The 23,204-nt window shown below is 37.1% G+C and overlaps 1 protein-coding gene across 6 annotated transcripts in view; it reads right to left on the reverse strand.

The window, feature by feature from the left end:
• Nucleotides 1-412: 412 nt before the first annotated feature.
• The window catches only part of LOC150107393 (homeobox-containing protein 1-like), a 194,725-nt gene continuing 171,933 nt past the window's right edge, over nt 413-23,204 (reverse strand). For all 6 annotated transcript variants that reach the window (XM_090391256.1, XM_090391255.1, XM_090391259.1 and 3 more), the window contains one exon: nt 413-519. The gene's annotated coding sequence lies outside the window, so the exon portion shown is untranslated. The remainder of the gene's footprint in view (nt 520-23,204) is intronic.

The following is a 23,204-nucleotide window of genomic DNA, read 5'->3' on the forward strand; positions in this document are numbered from 1 at the left end:
TCAGACCACCCTCATAGAATGAAATGGATATCATAATGAATTTGATGTCGACTTACTTTTAACAAATAAGAAAAGGTGGGGAAAAGTGACTGGTCAGACACTCAGTGCTTGTTTAATTATCATAACATATAACTGAAAAAAAAATTTACTATAACCTTCTCCCAAAAATGAACTGTACACTGAGGCCCAAAGATACCACTTTGTGTGGGCCTGCATTTCACATGTATTAGTGAAAGCAGTTTTTGTAAAATTAACATTTTTTACATAAACATATATATAACATCCACTTACAACTTGCCTTCTCAAGATAGTCTCATAAGCATTATGTAAGAGAACACAAGTGCACTTGGTAAGATGAATTTCTAGCACAAAACTAGCAATAAATGCTTTATGTGTGGAAGTCAGTCAAGAACTATGAAGTAGCACTTTAATGAATTCCTATACACTTTGCTTTAGTACAGGTTGCTTTAGTAGATTTCTGTGCAATCCTTTATGATATCTTGCATCTAGATACCATTCCTAAAATTGAGAAAAAAAAAATAAATAACAGTTACTGTAAATAACTAGACAGCAATGGTATCTAATGAAAAGAAACCTATTATTGGCTATATTAAGATTTGTAAAAAAGTTTTACGAACACATTTAATGGAAGTATAAATGAGGATAAAATCAGTATATATATTAAAACATGCACATGCTTATGTACTGATATAACCTTAACTGATACATTTTTTTTCTGCAAGTATATTAGTATATATTATATGGCAGCAAGAAAAAAAAGTAATACTTTCTCTCCCCCCCCCACGCAGCTTAAGCATGACAGAAATATTTACATGTCACTGAGCGGACTGTAGTCTCTACTTACTGTGATCAGTCACAAGAGTGCAGCATGGTAGTTGTTACAGATACATGTATGAGGCAGAGGGCAATGATGGAATTCCTTATTGCAGAAAATGTGACTGAGGGTAATTCATTCCCATCTGAAAAATGTGTTTAGAGACAATGCTGTTGATGTGAGTTTAGATGCTGGATCAGACACTTTAAAAGTGGTGAGGTCTTCTCTCCTTTTTTGAGAATGTCCAACCTTGCACCAGTTTGTGCACAAGTGATATAATTGCAACATTTGGCTGATCTTCCCCATTCAGCTCAAAGTCTGGATCTAGCACCTTTTGAATTCTCAGCCTACTAGGCAGTTCCTAACAAGTTAAAGATACTAAGAAATTATATACTTGGTTTAATCCTTTATCCAAGTGTAAGCAAACAAGTTTGTGCCTGAACTATTTTCAGGACTGGGGCAACTCATATATAGAAGCTTATAACTTCACATCACTTGCCTTGGTATCCCATAGTGCAAAGCACATCCTTGCAGGTATATATAATGCTATGCATTAAGGGAAAGGTCACTACCCAGACTGGTTTCGATATTTACTTCCAACAGCTATTTCTAATCCAGAGTATTTTAATAATAAGGTGTGACACCTTTTGGCAACTCATATATGAAAATATGACTTCTGCATTACTTCAACCTTAGTATCACCTCTGGGTCTGGCTACCACTGATGAGACCTCAATAAAGATCGAAACCGGTCTGGGTAGTGATCCTTCCCATAATGCATAGCATTATACATATCTGCAAGGATATGTGCTTTGCATTATGGGGATACCAAGGTGATGTGAAGTCATAAGCTTCTATATATATATATATATATATATATGAGTTGCCCCAGTCCTGAAAATAGTTCAGCGCAAACTTATTTGCTTACACTTGGATAAAGGATTAAACCAAGTATATAATTTCTTGCTATCTTTAATTTATAGTATAACCAAGTAAAAAAACTTCCAACATTTCCTGACAAGACTGGATTGTAGATAATAGTGCCAATAGTAAGAAATGGATAGTTCTTTAAAGTAAGAAATACCAAAGAAAATATCAAATAATTTAAAGGCCATAGCTTGTTTAATTCTCTTACTGTAGTTGGAAATGTGCAGGTAAAGAGAATAAGAAGACACGCTTGCTGATGCGTGGAATGTAATGAGAGGATTGAATGATTTGAATGGATTTGACAGGATTTGAATGCTAGAGGCACATTGCCTGAGTAATGGAGGATATGTACCTTGATAAATATTATTTGATAAGAGGATGAATACAGTTAATCAAAGAAGCTAAAGTGGGCAGGACAGGTAGTAAGCAAGGAGATTAGGTAATGTGACATAGCACTATAGGACAGAAATGGTAATGGAAAGGGGGGGGGGTTGCAATAATGGAATATAACACTGTTTATGTACAAATGCCAGAAGTATTAGGATCAAGAGAAAGAATTTCTGGATTCAATCCTATCACTACCTTCAGAAAGACGGTAGTGATAGGATTGAATGTGAGAATGTATATAGTTAAAGATTAGATTAGAGAGTTGTAGTTGTAGACTGTCCTGTGTAACACAGTGTTTAGTACTGTGTTACATAGGACATGAAAATGTGAATGGAAGAAATAAATGGAAATAGGTTAAGCAGGTTATCAAGACAAATTAGGTTAATATCAAACAAAAAGAGGATAATCATCATTGGGGGGGGGGATTATTTTGAGTATAGTAATATGGCCTATAGAAAGGAATGAAAAATAGGAATTCTGTAATTATGCAAAGATTTAATTTGAACAAATGACTTGAGTGGAGAGGAAAATGAAAGGACAGATATCTGAATACCATTAAGGAGAGCAAAAGGTAATAGTGTTTCTTCTTTCTTTAATGGAATACCACACACAAAAAAGTTGCAAACAGCTGGGTTAAGGATTAGATAATCTGGACACTGTTCTAGAAAATAACATGGAAAATTTTTTTCAGGCCTCCAATAAGAAGGGTAGTTAATGGTCTTACACCAAGCAAGCAATGAAATTCATCTTCCACTTAAAGACATTCACAAACATCCATGCCCACAGGGCGATTTGAACCCAGTGTATGTTCAAAGATGAATGTTGTGTTGGCACATCATTCCACAGGTGAATGATCTGTTGACAGACTTGTGTTACGAGTAAAATACGGTAAAGGTGTGGGAAGAATGTGAGTGACGTGTAAGAAGAGTGGTTTTTTTTTTTTTTTTTTTTAGAATCTGAAAACCTTGCTCTAGAAAGCAAACATGGCACCTTTTTTTTTTTTTTGAGCCACTTCAAGTCTCCTATAAACAAAGTGGTAGTCTCACACTGTAGAATAAAAATGTTTGTATGTGTGGTCAATGTGTAAAGAGGGAATGCTCAATCATTCAGTTAGGTCTTGGGAAAATAGGACAGATTGTGACAAAAGGAAATGTTTGCAGTGTGTCAATCACAAAATGTTTAAAAAAAAGTATAAATCAACTGAATCACTGATTCATTTGATATATACATGAAAATCCTCATTTTCAAGCATATCAACCTAATTAACATTAACCATGGTGAATACCCATCATTCATTAATTATCTGGGTAGATACCTAACAGGGTGCACCATGAGAAGTTGAGGATTGGACATTAGATGAGAAGCCTCCGTTGGCTAAAAGGGTATGTGGAGGTCAGCTCCCAGTTATATAGCTTTGACCCTTAAGCACCCCTTCATTATTCTGTACACTTCCTGAGGGCACATATCAGGAATTTGATGATGATGATCCAGCTTTCTATCTGAAATAACAGAAAAACGAATTCATTCAATCATTCAGTTAGGTCTTGGGAAAATAGGACAGATTGTAACAAAAGGAAATGTTTGCAGTGTGTCAATCACAAAATGTTTAAAAAAAAGTATAAATCACTGATTCAGCTGATATATATACATGAAAATCCTTATTTTCAAGCATATCAACCTAATTAACATTAACCATGGTGAATACCCATCATTCGTTCATTATCCGGGTAGATACCTAACAGGGTGCACCATGAGAAGTTCAGGATTGGACATTGGGTGAGAAGCCTCAGTTGGCTAAAAGGTTATGTGGAGGTCTCCTCCCAGTTATAGCTTTGACCCTTAAGCACCCCTTCATTATTCTGTACGCTCCCTGAGAGTACATATCAGGAATTTGATGATGATGATGATCCAGCTTTCTATCTGAAATAACAGAAAAATGAAGAGAGCACAATTTAGAAAAATATACCCTATTTTTTTTTTAGAAATTATGGACTTTACAACTGTGTTATAAATAACTTTTAATTTCCCAACGTTTCGACCTTCATATTAAGGTCTTCATCTGGAGTATACACAAATATACAAAGAAAAGCTGAGTTACATTTCACAAAGTAGGCTAAAGAGACAATGATTTGATCAACGGTTGTTCTACTGGTATGACCTCTAGTGAAAATATATATAAAAAAATAATGCAAATAAAATAAAGATTAATTAATTAGAAACTACATCAAAGCTATATTCTATTTATGATAACATCAGAGAAACATTCTTTCATATAGATAATTTTCTTACAGTAACAATGATGTCCTAATTTAAAATGACAATTAAGAACTTTTATTGCTAAAAGACCATAAGATATAATGATAAAATATACAAACAGCCAACAAGTTTCACTAGCCACTGTCTAGCATTTTCAAGGCTGTACTGGTGTAAAAACAAATGTATCAAGTTACATGTAAAACATACACTTTTCGATGACGTGTTCATCATCTGGAAGGATACCATGGAAAACCTTCTCATGTTTCTTAATAAAATCAACTCGCTACACAATAAGATCAAATTCACTATGGAACTGGAGAAGAACAAAGATCTACCTTTTCTTGACATCCTCGTGAGGAGAGAAGATAACAATATCCAACTGTCCATTTACAAGAAACCCACAGATACAGGTAGATAATTAGAAGAATAATGTTGATATCTACATTATTCGTGTAACCATCATAGATCACAAAAACACAGCACCATTCATATGCTCCGTAATATAGCCTTAAGGTCTATTTCGAAAGAAGCAGATGTACAGAGAGAACTGTCACTAATAGCTAACACTCTATCTCTGAATGGATACCCTTCTAACATTTTAAACAAATTGCTATTTAAAGACAACCTCCAATGTGTTACGGTGTCCCAACATGTGTCCACAGCTGTCATTCCGTATATTAATTCAGTTTCCACAAAATTGGCGAGAATGTTAAAAGCTCATAACATCAGAGTGGTTTTAAAACCTACTACCATGATCAGACAAATCTTAAGATCACCCAAAGATGAGGTACCTTTCTTCAAATTTCCTGGAGTATATGAAATTCCATGCACATGTGGCCTTTCTTACATTGGTCAGACTTCTAGAAGTTTTGAAATAAGACAGAAGGAACGTGGGGGATGTCAATCACAATAGAATCATCACATCTGGTTTAGCTCATCATTTCTCAACATCAAATCATGTTATAGATTTGAAAAACAGTTCTATGCCTTACATCGAGAATGACTACAGACACAGAACTTTCAAAGAAGCAGCTGTGGTGCTACGCACAGGCAATAATTTAAATAGAAATCAAGGTACTATTCTTAAAGACATATGGAAAAATCTCTTCATTTCTCTCAGTTTAACAGAACTACAATATGCAAAAAACTACACAATACGTGGTCATGTACCAGATTCTGACTGAAGCATTTGAACGCATGCACGCCATCAAACACGAATTATCAAATGTAACGGCCAAGCAGTTACTAAAGTGTATGTTTTACATGTAACTTGATGCATTTGTTTTCACACCAGTACAGCCTTGAAAATGCTAGACAGTCGCTAGTGAAACTTGTTGGCTCTTTGTATATTTTATCATTATATCTTATGGTCTTTTAGCAATAAAAGTTCTTAATTTTAATACATTAGACCAAATATGTACAATTTAAGTTTAAAATTACAATTGTTAAATTAGGACATTAGGCACTAGCCCATTAAAATTTAAGATTCTGGATTATTTACAGTCCTGTTTATAGTTAACACTTAGGGAGAAAGGTTCCGTGGATAGAATATGTGCGTTCCAAATGCTTGGGATTTTTAGACCATCATTATTGTTAAGATCAGGGTGGTTGATAAGATCTCACAGGCTTTCTTGAATTTACGTTCATACCATGTTTTGGTGTGATTTAAACAACTGGTGCTTTTTCAGTAAATTCTATATATGTAACGTGTATAGTATGTATAGTATAGTATGTAATGTGTTCAGGGCATGATCAGAAAGGCCAGCTTCACCATAGTTATATATTTATATTATTATTTTATTTTATTCTTCATATATATTATATTTTCACTAGAGGTCATGCCAGTAGAATAACTGTTGATCAGATCATTGTCTCTTTAGCATACTGTGTGAAATGTAACAGCTTGTCTTTGTACATTTGTGTATACTCCAGATGATGACCTTAATATGAAGGTCAAAATGTCGGGAAATTAAAATAGTTATTTATAACACAGTTTTAAAGTCCATAATTTCTAAAACGAATGCTGATTGGCATGCAACACTAAAAGAAAGGATACTGTATTTTTCCGTGTATAGTACGCCCACAGATTCGAGACCCTTCGACACTTCTGCGCATGTCACAAAAAGGAGAATCCATTCTGATAATAGGGTAATCGATCCATCTTCTGGGATGAGTTTGTTTATTATTACAGGTCGGAAAATTTAGCTTTCCTTTTACGAACACTGTAGTTTTTAAAGTGGTAACTATTTTGCTTGTATAACAGTTGAAAAAATGTACGTAGAGTATTAACAAAATTAAAAAAAGGTATAGCATAAAACAAAAATAATTATACAAAAAAACAGAAATTTTTTTAAATGAATTTAGATATTCCAAACTTACAGTTGAGAGAACTGAGACACTTCAATGTCCTAAACAGATTAATTATTTATGACTTGTTGTGACTCTTTTAACAAACCCATGCAAAAAAAGGTTGGAAAAAAAAAATACCATTATCAAATCCTTTTAATCTTCATAGTCGTCTGAATCGGTGTCCGAATCACCATCACTTTCACTTTAATTGATCACCCAAGGTTCGCATAATTCTTCGATAATTCCATCTCTGTCCCAATACATATTTTCCAATGAGATGACATGAGAGCAATATTTTCTCCAGTTTTGAACTGTAATACTTTCAACCGCCTGTTCTGAAAGCTTAAAAAGTTTTGACATATCAATATCTCCAGTTATGGTGCGATGGCGAACAGTTGGCACTCTTTTCTCGACCATGTAAAATTTGTGAATACTTCTTCTTATAATGTATACATCAAAATCATTCAAAGCTACGTTTTCGATGGTTTTCTTTCTCTGGCGTTTTTTTTTTTTTTTTTTTTTTAAGGAGATTTAAATTTTGGCTTACCTTCATCTTTTGATTCCCTACGAATTCTTTTAACAGTCGACTCTGATACGCCCGCAATTGCACTTGCATGTTTTATGACTTGAGAAAGGGAAACAAGGAAACTGCCTTCTAATGATTCTTTATCGCAGAATGTCAGCACATTATTCAATATTCTTTTGCAAGAGCTACTGAAAGGTTTAACACCAGAACTTGTTGACTGTACTGGATCCATCAATCCATCATACAAATTAATAATAAAAAAATAATGCAAAAAAGCGACAACAAAAATCAAGCTACTAGTATAGCAACAGACAAGAAAGCACGTGATTTTGCATGTTGGCGACCAATTCATACATCTTTCATTTCTTTCTCCCCTTCAGCATGAATCAACTATTCTTGGCACCAAGCCAAGCGAAGCTCTACAAAGTGTGGGCATACTAAATAGGACAATACTTTTTTCCAAAATTTTTAGACCAAAAATTGGGGTCGTCTTATACATGGGGGTAACTGGTTGAGACCCACAGTTGCCATGGCAAAACTGTCGGTACCTTGTCTCCGCAAACAGGCTTCCACCAATCACTAGCCTTTGTTAACTCTGTCAAATGACGTCATTAACGGCTGATTCTGAATAAACCAATCAGAACTCTGAAAGCATTCATACATCTGCAACTTGTTGGTGGGATAAGTTAATGCATTTACAATATTTTGAGCACTAGCCCATTAAAATGTCTGAAAATAAAAAACACTGAAGAAAATGACATGCACAGAACTGAGAGTGATGCATAATTTCTTAGTATGTATCTTAAAAATATTACTTAATTACTAAATATACTTCGAATATTTAAAAAAATATCAAATGTGTTCTGTTTTATGTTTAAAATATTGATTTCTTAATTTTCGGTTTGAAAAACTAAGGTTCGACTTATACATGGGGGCATCTTATACACGTAAAAATACGGTAATTACATTTTATAGTAATTATTTTATAATTACATTTTTGGTCTTCTCCCAAATAACTAAGAGGATATTTCTACATCACCTTTCAGGAAGAATGTGGAGAATTGAGCAGAGCTTATAAAATAAGAACCCCCATGATAGACACAAGAAGTTAAAGAAGATGTTCTGGAAAACAAGAAAGCATACCTAAAGTTCCCAGCAAATAAGTTGGCAGATGTCCTAAAAAAATGCAGAGAAAAAAAAGTAAGAGAGCTAAGCTATGTGTGTAAAAGTAATTAAACAAAAGTTATGAGAAGACTGGTAATATTATAGGAAATAACTATCAGGAAGGTGAAAAAATGTTCTGGAGGCTATTGAAAAAGCTTACAAATTGAACCAATCCTCATCGTCACATGGTGTTGGGCTGGCAATTTGGGACTCAGCTGAGCAAATTGTACTCCCTATTCGCTTAAATGACAAATGCATATAATAGTACAACATGATGAGACTTCATGCTAGCTAGGGCATTGCCCAATTAAACAAGGCCCCCTGCTGTTTTCATCAGGGAACCAGGCAAACAGTGAAAAGTCAGCTACTGGAACAAGCTCCAATTCAACATCTAGAAAAAGGAACCATCAGTATAAGGAGTATTAATGGAAAGGAATTTGAACTTGCAGAAGAATTAGAAAAGTATTACGTGGACATAACTGGCATTACTGAGACAAAGAAGACAAAAATAGGTGAGATTCACTATATAATAATTATAGGTTGTTATTTTCAGGCAATAATGATCAAGGAAAAGAAGATGTAGTGATAGAATTCAACACCAAACATGAAGATAAACTTCTTTGATTGGAAGGCAGTTTCAAGTAGAGTAATGTGGGCAAACTTCAAAATGGGGAAAAAGGACAATGAAACATTTGTGCCTATGGTACCACAGAGGATTCTTTTAAGGAGGAAATGGAAGAATTTTTTGAGTCATTAAAACACTCAGCTGACATAAAGAAAATGGAAAAAGTGGCCCTTGTTGGAGATCTAAACAACAGAGTAGGAAATGAATATAGGAACATTTGAGAAAAATTGGAGAAAAGAGCAAAGCTAATAATAATGGTAAGTATTTGCTAGATTTCTGCTCAGGACACATACTAGTCATTACTAATGCCATGTTCCAACATAAAGAGAAGACACAAGAAATAAGAAAAGCCTCATTAAATATTTCATTATTAATACTGATATTTTGGTGCTAGTTCAGGATACAAGAGTGTACAGAGGATTTGAAATTGGAAGTGTCCATTTTTATCCTGCTTAGCACAAAGTAATTTCAATTAAAAGAAAAAGTAAAGAAACTAAGTAAGTGAAAAGAACAGTATGTAAGAAATTTTTTAAAAGAATTAAAGTTAAGTATATTATAAGTAAATTAAAGTTAATTAAAGAATTAAAGTTTGTATAGTCTATTGGTAAACTATAGACTATACAAACATTATTGAAGAAAATTTCAAGCAGTTTGAAAACAAGAACCGAACATTGGCATCTCGGTGGCAAACGCTGAAGACATTGACTGATTAGATAGGGAAGTATGTGGTGAAGTTGTCTGTAAGAATAGAAAAATAAGAACCCCCATGATGGACACAAGAAGTTAAAGAAGATGTCCTGGGAAAAAAGAAAGAATACCCAAAGTTCCCAGCAAATAAGTTGGCAGATGTTCTAAAACAATATAGAGAAAACAAAGTAAGAGAGCAAAGTTATGTGTGTAAAAGTAACAGAGCTAAGTTATGTGTGTAAAAGTAACTAAACAAAAGTTATGAGAAGACTGGTAAAATTATAGGAAATAACTATCAGGAAGGTGGCAAAATGTTCTGGAGGCTGTTGAAAAAGCTTAGAAATGGAGGTGGAGGAAAGCATACTAGAAAAAGAACCAAAGATGATAAAGGTGACATGAAAACTTAAGGATATCTTAAGATATCCTTAAGTTTTCTCTGAAAGACTGTTAAATGAAACAAGCAAGGACAGAATAGCAGTAGAAAATTTTCAAGACGAATACATATCAATACTTCAGGTAGAAAAAAGCTGTCAAAAAACTTGAAATGTGAAAAGGCAGCTGGAGTAGATGATATATGACCAGAAATGCTTAAGTATGGAGGTATAAAAGTTTTGCAGTGGTTAGACTGCATAATTCTGAACTGGTCAGGAGGTCGAATTCCAAGATGACTGGAGTAGAGCTCTCATAGTACTCATCTATAGAAAAAGGAATCAAGCTGGTTGTGAGAATTACAGAGGAATTTCTACTTGGAGAAGAACAAGCTGGGTTGGCCACAGAGAAATTATCAAGATCAGATTTTCACTTACAGCAAATAGTTGAAAATCACAGGAATCTGACAAGGATCTGCACTTAAGTTTTGTAGACCTGGAAAAGGCATATGACCAGGAGCTCAAAGAAAAGCTTTTCAAAACACTACAATTATATGGGGTAAATGGAACATTATACAGAGCAATACATAGTCTATACAGTAGGCTCCCAATTTAATGGACTAATTGGGGGAAGAGATGTCCGCTATTGCCAAAAGGCCATTAGATTGAACATATTTTAAAAACATATATTAATAATGAACTTATAATGTACAGGATGTATTCTTATTATTATTACGGGAGACTCCTTAGACTCATCGAGGGAGGCCCTAAACATCATGTCCATCACAACTATTTGACATTCAGACAGTATCTATCATACTTTGCCTTGAACTCATTCACTGTCATAGCACCCACAACAGACTCAGGCAGCTTATTCCACTCGTTCACCACTCTAAAAGTAAAAAACCCAGCTCTAACCAGCTTACTAAACACACTCTTGCCCAGCTTCCATGGATGTCCCCAAGTCCTCCCACCACTAGTCCTGTTCTCAAAAATATCCTCTGAATTAATCCTATAGATTAATTCAGAGGATATTATTGATATCCTCTGAATTAAGAGGATATAACCCTTCAGCAATTTGAATGTCTCAATCATATCTCCCCTTTTCTGCCTATCAACCAATTTCTGCAACCCACAAATCTTCAACCTGTTTTCATAAGGTTCATTCCATAGACTTGCTATCATCTTGGTCACTCACCTTTGGATCCTCTCAACCTCCTCCCCATCAAGAAGAAACCTAGGTGACCAGATCTAGTAATCAAGATGGGGTTTTATCAAGGCTCGATACAGAGGAACAATAACTTGTTTATCTCTGCTCGTATTCTTCAGCATCCAAGTGATTTGATGAGCTGATTTAGCCACTTTTGCAATGTTCCCCCTAAACTTCAACTCCCTATCCACCAATACTCCCAAGTCCCTGGCCTCAACAATCTCCTGGAGTACAGTTTCACCAATGTGATATACTGCTGCTAATCTTTTCACCCCAAAATGCATAACCTTACATTTTGCCACATTAAATTGACATCCATTCTCCTTAGCCCAGACCTCCAATCTATCCAAATCATTCTGCAAAATTTTGACATCTTCTGCATTCACTATTGCCCTTCCCAACTTAGCATCTCAGCGAAAAAATGAACCATTCCTCTCAGATCCTTCCCTATATCATTAATGAACAAATTAAACAGCAGTGGTCCAAGAACAGAACCCTGCGGCTCACCACTAGTCACAGGTCGTCTTTTGGACTCTACTCCTGAGTAAACTACTCTCTGGTATCTCTCCATCAACCACCCTCCTTTCCATCTCACCAACCCTATATCCATTCCCATATATTGCAGTTTATGGATTAGACTTCCATTTGGTATCCTATCAAAGGCCTTAGCCAGGTCAAGCAGTATCACTGTAAACCTATTACCCTTATCCAGTTCAGCTGTCACTGTGTTATAAAACCTGAGCAAGTTACTGAGGCATGATCTACCCTTCACAAAAGCATGCTGTCCCCCATACAGTATCTCATTTTCATCAATCCATTCCTGTATTTTTCCCTTGACTACTTTTTCCAAGACCTTGATGACTCCTGATATGCTGATCGGTCGGTAATTTGTAACAGTAGTCTTGGATCCTCTTTTATGAAGTGGAATATTTTCCCCTCTTTCCACCCCTTTGGGACTAAACCAGACCCGAGATTCAGATTAAACAATAAGGTCAAGGGCAGTGACAATTCTTTAGCTGCTTCATGTAAGACCCGTGCTGATATACCATCCAATCCTATAGATGTATTCGCATTAAGGTTCTGTAATAGACTATTCACCTCCATCTCATTCACCACAATTCCCATATAAACTAATGGTTCCTTCATTCCTTCAATGTCACCACCTGGATGATATACTCTTGCAAAGTGCTCACTCAGTAATTCCACTATATCGACTGATTCAGTGATCTCCCTCCCATCGGCGTTCCTTAAAATCATTCTGTCGTGTACAGTTTTTCTTTTACTAGCAGCATATTGAAAGAACTGTTTGGGATTCTTTTTAGCTTGCATGGCCAATATTCTTTCATAATCCTCTTTTGCTTTTCTTACCATCCTTGTTACCTTTCTGGCCTAAGCTTTATACTGTTCCTGCACCTGCAGGTCACCTTTCTCCTTAAATTCCTTCCACAGTTGTTTCTTTTTTTGCAACTCAAGTTTAATGGTGTTATTCATCCATTTAATCCCTACTAGATTTACTATTCGGACTCTAGGTATACAGTCAGCCATAACCTCCTGCAAATGCTCCTTGACCACTTCCCATGCCCTATCAACATCCAGCCCTTGCAGTTTTACATGCCATGGCACTGAACCAAGCAATCTCCTAAGCTTGTCATACTTGCCAGCCCGGTAATTCCACATGTACCCTGTTTTAATTGAAAATTTCACACATTTAGCCACCTCTCAGGTCGAGACCCTATGATCACTCTCACCAATAGGTGGCAAAACATAGTCATATTCATTACAGTCAAATTCTCAGATGCTATTACTAGGTCAAGCACTCTCGAACCTCTAGTATTTTCCATTACATGCAGTCTCAGATAGTTATCCCTCAGTAATTGAATAAAATCCAGTTCCTTCCTCACATGTGTCCTCTCCTCCTTCCGACCAATGTTACCATAGTTGAAATTTCCCATAATAATTACCCTCCTTCCACTCATTTCATCAATTTGCCTCTGCATACTATCTCCACCATCTATTCCATCACCTGGTCTATAGCAGCACCCAACTGTACATTTTATTCCGTTAGTCTCAATCTCACACCAAATAGCCTCAAATGAGCTCTTTTCACTATCCTGCAATACAACTTCTGTTCTCCTTGGTTGCAGTTCATCAGCTATCATTAATAACACTCCTCCCCCCATTTTATTCTCTCTGTCCCTCCTGAACACACTCTACCCTACACATTCTATCCCACTAACTATATCTTCTGTCAGCCATGTTTCACTAATGCCAATAACCTGTGGCCAGGAAGAGCCAACCAAGGCCAAAAAATTCTTCCTTCTTGTTCCTAATACTCCTGGCATTAGTATACATGAAATGCAGACGTCCATTTGTCCCACCCCTATCTTGATGCGTTATACTAACTATCGAATTCTGATTTCTTGTCCTTCGTACTGGCTCGGGCACATTATAAACATTCTTACACTCAACTGCCTCACTGATGTCTGCATATCCACTTCCTCCCCTCCTTAATAGTTCTAGTTTCCCTGATTTTGCACATCCACTCTCACTTCACTCAGCAACACTTTTTCCAGTCTTCGCACACCAAATACATTCAAATGTAAGCCATCCATCTTGTACAAATCCTTTCGTCCATCAAACTCACTCCAGACATCCACAAACTCCACATCACACCGTCTGCATAACCTGCACATAAAGTCATTTGCGATTATGGCCCTCCTCCTAAGCTCTTTTCTGTCATACAGCGGCAGCAGACTCACTATCCTAACTCTGTCACTCTTTTCTTTTGCTACCTCTGATAATTCCTTCATGTCCTCTATCATATCAAATTTATCTCCTTTCAAGTCATTCATTCCCGTTATGACTATCATTTCTTTCACCCTCTGCTTCTGCGCTCTAATACTCTCACTTACATCCTTAATTTTCGCACCCGGTAAGAACGATTTAGTTAAACTCTCATCTATCACACCTCTTACTAATGAGTCACCGTAGAACACTCTTTCCTTCATTTCTGAAACACTCCCAATCATACACTTGCTTATTTCAGTTTGCCGAGGCGCTCGGGAAAGAGTTTTGCAGTCTTTTCAACTGCTGCTTCGCACTGTGTATTACTCCATGTAACCATGCAATCTCACTCATTACAGCTAATTTCTCATTTTTTTTATCATTCAAACCATTTTCTCTCTCTGTATAATTACTTCCACTCTCTCTTTCATCACTGCTCTCTCATTGCTATCTTGTACAACATCACAATTTACTGTCAAACCATTATTTTCTCTCACATTCTGGCTTTCTTCTACAACAACTATCTTACGACCTGACTCACACTTCAATTCCTCACTTTCAGCACAATCTCCCACCATTATCATTATCTAACCAAACTCCAGCCTCTTTCGGGAATGCATACATACTGTTGGATTCTGAATATATAGAGATTGGAGTAATTATGTATAATTACTCCATATCTGTATAATTACTTCCACTCTCTCTTTCATCACTGCTCTCTCATTGCTATCTTGTACAACATCACAATTTACTGTCACTGTCAAACCACTAATTTCTCTCACATTCTGCTTTCTTCTACAACAACTATCTTACGACCTGACTCACACTTCAATTCCTCACTTTCAGTACAGTCTCCCACCACTATCATTATCTAACCAAACTCCAGCCTCTTTCGGGAATGCATACATACTGTTGGATTCTGAATATATAGAGATTGGAGTAATTATTATTTGATTCAGAATCCAACATGATCTTCCATCACAAAGGCTAGACTTGTAAATATTATTTAATGTAATTCACTTGTTTATAATTTAATATTCATATAACTACTTTAATTTTATCTAACATTTAATTATTTAATCAAAGATATATGTATTAATAATGAAAAGACTGTGACTGTATTAAATATTATTAAACTATTTTATTTATTACTATGTTAATATTATAAGAATTTGTATTCAATATTTTAACTGCGCATTAATTGAAATGTTAATATTTTCTATTTATTCCTACTTGTAGAAGTTTAGCGTTATGCAATAGCTCAATTTTATTATATTTTGTTTTGTTGTCATGGAAACGTATGCAAGTAAGCGAGCGCGAGAATTGGAACACAACGTGAGGAGAAGAGTTATTGAAAAGAGTTTTAGATCACGAGAACAATTTTGGTGGGAAAAACAGATATATAAGCGACGAACGCTGGAATTATGAATTAGTTAGGAGATTAGAGATTTATTAGAGAGAGATTGGCATTAGGTTGGAATCAGGCATTCGGGAATCACAGTGCGATAATAGCGAGTCGGCAAGTCACTCAAGCAGCTAAATAAAGTCTACTAGTCGAAAGGCGGTTAGCTAATAAGTTGTAGAATAACAATTATAGCTACGGAAGACAGCTGAGTGTCTACTAAATAGACTAGCGATATTTGTATTGCGATTCAATTTCAGGGCCGACCTTTCAAGGACATACAGAACCTTGAAGCAAAGCACGAAGTTACTAAAGTATAGTAGAGTAGAGAATATCCTCTTGATATCCCCATACCTCTCTCTCCTACTGTTTCCATTTTCTCCTCTTCTAGCACTCCCATACATCTCTCTCATTCCCTCTCTCCTACTGTTTCCATTTTCTCCACTTCTAGCACTTCCACATCCCTCTCTCATTCTGTCTCTCCTACCGTTTCCATTCTCTCCTCTTCTAGCACTTCCATATCTCTCTCTCATTCCGTCTCTCCTACTGTTTCCATCCTCTCGTCTGTTAGCATTCCCATACCTCGCTCTCATTCCCGCTCTTCTAATGTTTCCATTCTCTCCTATTCTAGCACCCCCATACCGCTCACTCATACTCCCTAAATTCTCTCTCTCTCCTACTCTGATTCTCCTTGCATTTATCTCTTCCATTCTCCTAATCTTATCTTTAATACTTCTGCTCTCATTCACAAGACATTCCACCTCCTCTTTCAACTCAATCTCCCTCTGCAGGTCACTCACTCTTAATCTAAATTCACTCTCCCACCACTGTCATTATCTAACCAAACTCCAGCCTCTTTCAGGAATGCATACATACCACACATGTCACACTGGACGAATTCCTTTACATTAATGTTTTTGAACAAAGATGGCGAAGTCTTGGTCAGGTCAGCATTTTTTTTGTAGCATTGGCACCATGCTACACTATCAATCATATCTTTAAACTACTAGTTTAATTAAAGCGGAAAAAAATATTCATCCCTACCGGGACCTTTGGATTAGAAGTACAACGCACTATCCACTGCACTACAGGGACATCAGTACAATTATATGGAGTAAATGGAACATTATACAGAGCAATACATAGTCTATACAGTAAGCTCTACAGTAGGCAATACAGTAGGCTCTCAATTTAATGGACTAAGTCCATTAGATTGAACATATTTTAAAAGCATATATTAATAATGAAATATATTAAAATATATAAGTATATAAAATGTATAAGATATTATTATTATTATTATTATTATTCAGGCCTCCATGGAGTCAAAAGACTCATCGTGGGAGGTCCTTCCTAAGAACATAAAGTCTGTCAAGACTCATCGAGGGGAGGTTCCCCCCTAAGAAACACAAAATCTATCATACCACTCAAACTCATTGACCGTTCTCGCCCTCACCACTCTATCAGGCAATGCATTCCATGGCTCAACCACCCTCCATGCAAAGAAACCACTCCTCACCCTCTTGCTCACAGTTTCCTTTCGTAACTTCCAGGGATGGCCTCTTGTCATCACTCCTTCCCGCTGTTCAACCAAGTGAAAGAACTCCCCAGTGTCAACCCTGTAACCACCTCTCAACAGTTTAAAAGTCTCAATCATATCACCTCTCCTTCTTCTATCTGCCAAACTCTCCAGTCCACATTCCCTCAGCCGATTCTCATAACTATCCTTGTACATTCCTGAGACCATATTTGTCATCCACCTTTGTATCTTTTCCACAGTTAATTTATCCCCTTTAAATCCTGGGGACCAAATCTGAGAACAATAATCCAAGTGTGGTCTGATCAGAGACTTATACAACGGAATGATAACCCTCTTATCTCTGCAGGTCAGTGTCCTTCTCATAATTGCAGCAATCCTCTGTGTTACCTTCACCACCTTTGCAATATGTCCCCTAAACTTCAGGTTTCTATCAATCATCAACCCCAGATCTCTTGTCTCCCCAACTTCCTCCAGTATAACTCCTCCCATAGAGAATGCAGCATCCCATCGATGTTTCCCAAACCTCCAGACCTTACATTTTGCTGCATTAAACTGACGCCCCCATTAATTTGCCCATCTATCAAGCTTATTCAAATCCTCTTGCAGGGCTACCACATCTGCACTATTACTAATAATCCTTCCCAGCTTCGCATCATCTGCAAACAACTGAATATCCCCTTGCAATCCACTGGCAATGTCATTGATATAAAGGTTAAACAATATAGGTCCCAGTACTGAGCCCTGTGGAACCCCACTTGTAACCTTCTGTCTCCTTGAAACTGCTCCACCATACACAACTCTCTGATACCTATCAGACAGCCAATCCTGAATCCAGTTGACCAATCTGACATCCAGACCCATGTGTTGCAACTTAAATATCAGCTTATCATGTGGCACCCTGTCAAATGCCTTTGCTAAGTCTAAGAAAATTACAGTATATGCCTTTCCCTCATCTAATGTTCTTGTAACTTTATTATAAAAGGCTAGCATATTGCTAAAACAAGAGCGCCCTTTCACAAATCCATGTTGACTCTCACAGATAACATTACCCTCATCTGCCCAGTGCTGTATATGGTCCCTCACTACTTTCTCCAAGATCTTAACAACTACTGATGACACACAAACTGGTCTATAATTAGACACTTCCAGTCTGTTACCACCCTTATGCAATGGCACTATCTTACCTTCCTTCCATTCCCTGGACACCTTTGCCGAAGCCAGACTTTCATTGAAAAGCCAGGTTAAAGGCACTGTCAGTTCCCTAGCACATTCTCTCAAAACTCGTGGTGAAATACCATCCAGTCCAAAAGCTTTATTGACATCCAGAGTTCTCAGTATCTGAAACACACTCTCCTTCTGTACCTCTAAACCTTGAACTCTAGCATTAAAACTGACTCCTCCAGGATGAAATACTCCAATAAAGTGGTCATTGAACAATTCCACTACGTCCTCTGCATCAGTCACTCTATTCCCATTTTTATCCCACAATATCATTCTTCCACAGTCATTTCTCCTCCTACTGGCCACATAGCTAAAAAATTCCCTAGGATTTTCTTTGGATCTTAGGGCCAATCTCCTCTCATATTCCAGTTTCGCTTTCCTTACCACACTAGTCACTCTTCTGGCCTGTGTCTTATATTCCTCATGCATCTCTTCACCTATCTCTCTTCCATATCTCTTATTATGTAGGAGTTAGATGGATCAATAATATATTAAGCATGAGTCAGAAAAAGAAAATGCTGTGGAGGGTATATAAGGAGAAAGGGGTGACCAGTATGGTAAGGAAAGCAAAATCAGATTACAAGAAGAATCTAGCTAAGCAGGCCAAAGGGAAATTGCAAAGAGTTCTTTCGTTATGTGGCAAGTAAGAGGAAGAATGACTATGGAAGATTAACCTTAATGAGTGATGATGGTCATGAGGAAATAGAAGCAGATAAAATAGTTGATGTGGGAATAGAGGTGGATGAATTGGTAAATATAGCTTGGGATTAGATGTGATATCAGCTAGAGTTCTGCAAGAATGTGCAAGGGAACTGGCAATACCTCTGACTAGGCTCTTTAATTTAAGTCTCAGCCCTGGTCACTGATCACTGAGTCTCTGTACATAATTTTCTCCCTAACTTGCTTTTCTCATTTGTTCGCTCGGTCTTTATTATTACTTTGGACCACCTGCTTCTTCCTCTTCTCAGATCCTCCTAAACTCTTGCTGCTTCTGCAACATTTCAGTTTTGCACTTTGTCCTATGAAGGATTACATTCAAGTGTGCTGTTTCTTTATTTATGTCCATTTCATTCATCTATATTTCTATTGTCACACATTCAACATTAATTCTGACATTTTCCATCCTACCATCGATACTGTCCACTCTACTAATATTGCTCTGCTCTCCTCACCTAATTAAGGCACTCACTTTTGAAACATTTCCAAGGGAGTAGAAAGAGGGCAAAATAATTCCCTTGCATAAGGGAGATTATAAGACTGCATTAGCAAATTATAGACCAATCAGCATCTCAGGCATGGTGGAAAAAGTACTAGAAAAACTGGTCAAAAAGAGAATTCAATAATGGGTAGATAAAAATATGATACTGTATGAGGGTCAACATACCTTTGTGAAGGGTCGGTCATGCCTTAGTAATTTACTAACTTTTTACAATAGAGCAACAGCTGAGTTGGATAAAGGAAATGGATACACGATTGTTTTGCTGGATTTTGTTAAGGCATTTGACAGAATATTGCATGGAGCAGTTATACAAATTAGAACAAACGGGGATGGACGTGACACTAGGTAAGTGGATAAGAGGGTTGCTGCTGGATGGATATCAAAAAGTGGTATATGGAGGGGCAGAATTGAGGTAAGAACAAGTGACTGGTGCTGTGCTATAAAGTTCAGTGCTGTTTAATTTGTACATAAATGATATAGAAAATAACCTGAAAGGAAATATTCAGTTGTTTGCTGATGATGCAAAATTAGGTATACAGTAATAGTTAATCAAGGAGATATAGAGAGCTTACAGGATGATTTAAATAGGCTATCAGTATGGGCAAAAGATAATGGGTATCAGTTTAACGTGGAGAAATGTAAAGTTATGCATTTTAGGATAAATAGATTCAATTAAAAGTACCACATTGATGGAAATGTACTCCAGGATATAAGGTTGCTAAAGCAGCTCATGAGATTATTTGACTATTGAAGAACACACTAACAAGTAGAGATAAGGAATTTGCTATTCCTCTTTTTTTAAGGCCTTGATACATCCACAACTGAATTACTGTGCCCAGGTCCGGTCTCCTGGGTTTCTTGGGGATGAGGAAGCAGTGGAGAAGTTCAGAAGTGAGCGAATAAATTGGTGAGTGGTATGTGGAATGTTCCCTATGAGGACAGAATTGAGTGTGTGTGTGTGTGGACTGCAGGAGTTGGTCGATAGGCAAAAAAGAGGGGATATGATAGCAACATTTAAGATACTTAAAGGGTTTTATAGGACTGGTGTAGGTGAAATGTTTCAGCACTTGGCTATAAGGGGCAGAAATAATCATCTCTGGAAGTTGAGTAAAAGTGTGGTTAGTAGGGATGTGAGGACAAGATTTTTCACTTGGAGAGTTGTGAATGAATGGAATGGGTTGTCAGAGTCGGTTGTTAGTACTTTTTCTGTTAATGGGTTCAAGAAGAGGTATGATAGATTGTATGGATAGTTTGGGTCTCCTGCGATGAGTCTTCGGACTCCAGGAAGGTGCCCATACAATAATAATAAGGAATAAAAGGTATTAGCAATTTTTTTTTAAATGGAATAAAAAGAAACACCAAGGTACTGAACTACCCTCTCCGAGGTGAACTATCATCTTGGAGAGAAATAAACTAAGATAGATAGTGATGTCCTTATCGGGAACACTATTTAATATAATTAAATGAAATAATAATAAAATGAATTGCTCCCTGAGTCTTCAAAAGATGGACAGGACTAAAACAGCCTCTCCTATTCCCTATAAAGAATAAAAGATATTAGCGGATTTTTTTTTTTAATGGAATAAAAAGAACACCAAGGTCTGAACTACCTTTTAATAAGGTTTTGTGAAGGATAGGTGTTTCTTTTGTAATTTGCTTACTTTTTTTATAATAAAGTAACAATGGAGTTGGATAAGGGAAAATAGCTACTCAGTGATATTACTAGACTTTGCAAAGGCATTTGACAGGATTCCACACACAACTCTATTGAATAAACTGGAGCAAATTGGGATGGATATGAAAGTGGTGATTTTGATTAGAGGGTGGCTGATGGACAGATATCAAAACATTTATGGAGGAGCTGAGTCCAGTAGAAGGCAGGTGACCAGTGGTGTACCACAGGGGTCAGTACTTGATCCTCCGTTATTTAATTTGTACATCAATGATGTAGGAAATGATTTGAGGAAACTTTCAGTTGTTTCTTGATAATGCTAAACTGGGAAGAGCAATGATAAATGAAGGTGATGCACATATCCTGTAGAAGACTTAAATCGACTAACAGTAATGGCTAAGTTAAATGGCTGCCAGTTTAATGTGACCAAGTGTAAGGTGATGCACTTTGGGAAGAAGAAGAAGAGATCACAAACTGTGCACTATATTGATAGAACTGAACTGTAGGAAACTGATAAGGTCAGGGACTTGGGGTGATTGTGGACAGGGAATTGGGCATATTGCAAAGGTAGCAAAAACATCACATCAGATTATGTGTTTGTGTTCTCTTCTTCTTCTGGATTACTGTACACACACCTGTATACCTGGATTCCATGGCATGAAGTGATGGAGAGGATCCAGAGGCAAGTGATTGTTGTAGGGCTATGGAATACTCCCCATGAGAATAGATTGGCACTCTGTGGGTTTAAAAAACTAGCTGATAGGGAAAGGAAAAAAAAAAGAGGAGATGTGATAGAATCATATGACTTGTTCAAGGAGATTTATAAGATTGAAACTGAAGACTTTTTTTCTGTACATGGCAGGAAGGGAGAGAACAAGGGTTCATCCATGGAAATTGTGTAAGAATGTGGTTAGCAAGGGTGTTAAGACTAAATTAATTGCTTGGAGGGTGGTGAGTGGGTGGAATGGGTTTCCAGAGATAGTTGTGCTTCATCAGTGAATGAGTTTAAGGAGAGGGGAGAGGTATGATAGGTATTGTGTGAATAATGGATCTCCTGTGATGAGTCTGCTGACTCCATGGAGATACCTGTATAATAATAATATGAATTACATACTTCTTTTTACAGATGACTCGGTGAATTACTGATCCTGAACAAAAACATGTAAAGCTATTTAAAACTTAAAGGAAGCTAATGATTTTGAAATGATAATCTCAACAGAAAAATCGACGACAGTAGTTTTTAAAGATCCAACTAGAAGTAAACTTCTTCTTCTTCTGCAGCTTTTCCCACTTAAGTAGGGTCACTGTTTGTGGGGAGTCTCCTCCACAACTTTCTGTCTTGGGCTGTAGCCACATCCAAGTTCTCCTCCACCATCTCCCTCCATCTCTTCTTTGGCCGCCTGCACTTCCTCCTCCCCTGCACATCCATCTGCATGACTTTTCTTCACACATACTCTTCCTCCCTCCTCATCACATGACCAAACCATCTCAACCTTGCCTCCTGTATCTTTGCTCCTAAGTTCGTAACTTTCACCATTCCCCTTACAGTCATTTCTCAGATGATCCTTTCTGATCACACCGCACATCCACCTAAGCATTCTCATCTCTGCTACCTCCATCCTGCTGTTATTTTTCCTCAGGGCCACAGTTTCCAAAGCATACGTCATAGTTGGTCTCACTACTGTTCTGTAAATTTTGCCTTTTAGATTGATCGGCACCCTCTTATCACATAGCACTCCAGCCCTCTCTCTCTCCAGTTCCTCCATCCTGCATCCCACTTCCTTCTCAGCCTCACCATCCTCTTTCATTGTTGAACCCAAGTATCTAAAGTCACTGACCTTCCTGATGACATTCCCTTCCAGCTCCAGATCTGTCTCCTGGCCGCCATCCACTTTGCAACACATATCCTCGGGCTTACTTCTGCTCAATCTCATACCTCTCTCTCTTCCAGTACTTTCCTCCAACTTTCCAGTTTGGCTGCCACTTCTTCTTTTGATTCTGCACACAGCACGATGTCATCTGCATACAACATA

The sequence above is a fragment of the Typopeltis vanoorti genome, chromosome 4 (assembly GCF_054136105.1).
Source record: "Typopeltis vanoorti isolate ZY-2024b chromosome 4, IOZ_Tvanoo_1.0, whole genome shotgun sequence".
NCBI lineage: Eukaryota > Metazoa > Arthropoda > Arachnida > Uropygi > Thelyphonidae > Typopeltis > Typopeltis vanoorti.